Consider the following 3,487-nt stretch of genomic DNA (forward strand, 5'->3'; position numbering starts at 1 on the left):
TTGGTTGGTTGGTTGGTTGGTTGGTTGGTTGGTTGGTTGGTTGGTTGGTTGGTTGGTTGGTTGGTTGGTTGGTTGGTTGGTTGGTTGGTTGGTTGGTTGGATGGTTGGTTGGTTTGTTGGTTGGTTGTTTGATTGTTTATTTGTTTGTTTGTTTGTTTGTTTGTTTGTTTGTTTGTTCTTGCTTACTTGGTTAGTTATTTGCTTGGTTTGGTTATATGACTGATGAGTTGTTAGAATTCAGTTTCCGTAAAGCGTTCTATTCGCTCGCTCTATTTAGATTTATAACCCCCCATTTCGTAGAATCTAATTTTTCCTTATAGTTTTCCGGTTCTTTTCTTCTCGTTTCTCTTTTTTTCAAATTCTGGGTGCAGACGTTTCTTCGGGCAATATGGTTAGTACGGGTCTCTGATGAGCTAAACTGTTAATAACCCACAAGCAAACCTATCACATAGAGCCACAAACACTGCGATACGCCTATTCTCTTAGACAAATATCAGACTCGCTCCTTAATGCGAGAGAATCGTATTAAGTCGGCGATAGCTTGCCGTAAAAACGCAAACGTTGCTCTCCCATATCTATACATAAACAACAATATATAATATATTATCTTATTGTATTATATATAAACGTTTCTCTATAGATTAGCAGTTGATCCCCGCGACGGCCACGCCCACTGCTGCCAATCCTCGACACCTACTGTAAAATAAAACAAAACAAACTGTTCCTCCTGGTCTTCGAAGTTTTTTTTGCTTTGATCGAATAATTATTATTTTTACTCGGAGGTTCGCGATGTCGTTACGCGAATCAAAACGCGAATGTCGGACTTTTTTCACGGATGGTTTACGACCCGCTAAATAAACCCCTTCTCTATTTTAGCGAACGAATGAAAGGGCAAATCGCGATCGGCAAAATGGCTTCTTTTACCCTCTCTCGCGCGTAACTTCCTTCCGCTCCCGTTGCCGCGTCACGTGACGTAGTGGCTCTCTGACGCGCGCGCGCGCGGGGGACACTGGGCTGTTGTTGTCGCTGCCTTCCTCCATGTTGTTTTCATGGACGATTCCGCGTTCGATTCGTATTTCTACTCGGCGGCATTGCAAGTGACTATGCCACAGGCTTTCTGCTGGTATTCAGAAGACGGGTACGTATACACGCGCACACACGCACACACGCACGCACGCACGCGTGCATATACGTGAGTACCGCCCGGTCGCTGCATCCGCGGCCGGTTCAGTGTAACATGAAATTCATAACGTTCTTGTTGTTGTTGTTGTTGTTGTTGTTGTTGTTGTTGTTGTTGTTGTTGTTGTTGTTGTTGTTGTTGTTGTTCCTACGCCCTTCTACGCGGCAGTTGGTCTCTAGGTGGTACTATAACTGTGTGCTTCTTCTCTAAGCATTACGACACTTTGTGTTAACGTACTGTTCAATCGCTCACTTCAATTCTCAGCTGAGGACCGAGGATGGTCGCGCGCGAGAGAGACGGAGGGGTAAGAGAGGAAGAGAGCGAGAGGGAGGGAGACAGAAAGAAGGAGATGAAAAAAGAGAGAGTCAGATAAAGAAAGCGAAAGAGAGAAATAGAAATAGAGAGAATGAGAGGAAGAAAGAGAGAGTTGAGAGAAAGAGAGAGCGAGCGAGAGGGAGATCACGAAAAGGAGAGGACGAAAAAGAGGGTAAGAGAGAAAAAGAGAGAGGGGAGAAGAATGAGAGAGTAAGAGATAGAAAGAGGGAGAATAAGAGCGGAAGAGAGAGGGAGCAAGAGAGGCGAAAGAGATCGAGAGTGAAACACAGAGAGATACGAGAGAGCGGGTGAATGGAGGAGAGGAAGGGAGAAGCAGAAAGATGAGAGGTAGCAAGAAATGAAGCTTAGATCTACGGCATTGAATTCACACGCTTCAATCATACCTCATTACCTTGGACCTCTCTTGTATCCATCGGCACACTGAGCGAGCGGTCAAACATATTAGATCTTGATAGACGACACGGGATAGAGGGAGGGTGCGGCGTCGTGTCACCCGACTAATGTTGCTACCCCTGCCGACTAAATGTTGCTATCCCTACACGCGCAGCTAGCTATATAGCTACCAGTAGAAGGTGCGTGCCCATCGGCTGTGAGAGGGATCATGGGCGGGCTCCGATGTTTTATTAAGCAATAGACGACCTGGTTTTACGTGTCCAGCGAGTCGTCCAAGGTCGTACATGTCGCGCAGACTCCCTCGCCCGCTCCCACCTTTTCTCTCTCTCAATCTTTTTCTCTCCCTCTTTCACACTCTCTCTCTCTCTTTCCCTCTCTCTCTCTCTCTCTTTCCCTCTCTCTCTCTCTCTCTTTCCCTCTCTCTCTCTCTCTCTCTCTCTCTCTTTCTCTCTCTCTTAGTCTCTCACACACACACACTGCTCGCGGCGGCGAACAGTGGCTTGCGAATTATTCTACAGTAGTGCGACACCTTTCACTTTCCTCGTGTATAAATGAGAAGGCACACATAGAATGCTAGCACGTTAGAGCGACGGGGACCCGTGATGCGTGGCGGAGAGAGAGAGCGGGGAGGGGGAGGGGGAGGTGCAGGGAGGCACACAGCGCGCTACGCACCATGCACCGTGTCGTCTGCGCGTAACACAGGTAGACATTCGTCCTTGACCCGGGATTGGCGCGGTCAGACACGCATGAACGCCTCACGCTCAACGTCTTAGCGAGAGAGAGAGAGAGAGAGGAAGGAGAGAGAGAGACAGAGAGAGGAGGGAGAGAGAGAGAAAAAAAGAGAGAGAAACAGAGAGAGGGGGAGAGAGAGAGAGACAGAGCGAGGAGGGAGAGTGTGAGAAAGAGAAGGGAGGAGGAAGAGAGAGAGAGAAAGCGAGAGAGAGAGGAGGGCGAGTGAGAAACAGGAGGGATAGAGAGACAGAGAGAGGAGGGAGAGTGAGAGAGAGAGAGTGATAGAGGAGGGAGACAGCGAGAGGAGGGAGAGTGAAAGAGAGAGAGAAGGGATGAGAGAGAAAGAGAGAAAAAAATAGAGAAGGAGGACAGAGAAAGGAGGGAGAGTGAGAGAGAAAGAGAGAGAGAAGAGAAGAAAGAGAGAGAGAGAGAGAGAGAGAAGAGGGATAGAGAGAGGAGAGAGAGAGAGAGAAAGGGGAGGAGAGAGATGGGGAGGAGCGGAGAGGGAGTGAAGGAAAGTGTGTGGGAGAGGAAGGGGCAAAAGTGGAGAGTGTACGATAGAGAGGGAAACAGTAGAAGGAAGAGAGCGGAATAGGCAGAGAAGGAGAAAGCAGACCCTGATTAAAAAGAGGGGCGTCAGAGAGAGGGAGGAAGAAGCAGAGAGTGAGAGAAAGAGAGACAATGAGAAAGAACGAGAGAGCGAAAAAGAGAGAGGAAGAGATAGTTAGAGAGATATAGAGAGAAAGAGGAGCAGATAGATACCGACACACACAAAGAGACATGCAGAGAAAGAGAGAGAGAGAGAGAGAGAGAGAGAGATAAAGAAAGAGAGAGAGAGAGAGAGAG

At 47.9% G+C, this 3,487-nt stretch overlaps 1 protein-coding gene across 1 annotated transcript in view; it reads left to right on the forward strand.

Moving 5' to 3' along the window:
• LOC106813913 (protein grainyhead-like) overlaps positions 1-3,487 on the forward strand; it is a 22,828-nt gene that overhangs the window by 16,385 nt on the left and 2,956 nt on the right. The window lies entirely within an intron of this gene.

The sequence above is a fragment of the Priapulus caudatus genome, unplaced genomic scaffold (assembly GCF_000485595.1).
Source record: "Priapulus caudatus unplaced genomic scaffold, Priapulus_caudatus-5.0.1 Scaffold844, whole genome shotgun sequence".
Classification (NCBI taxonomy): domain Eukaryota; kingdom Metazoa; phylum Priapulida; class Priapulimorpha; order Priapulimorphida; family Priapulidae; genus Priapulus; species Priapulus caudatus.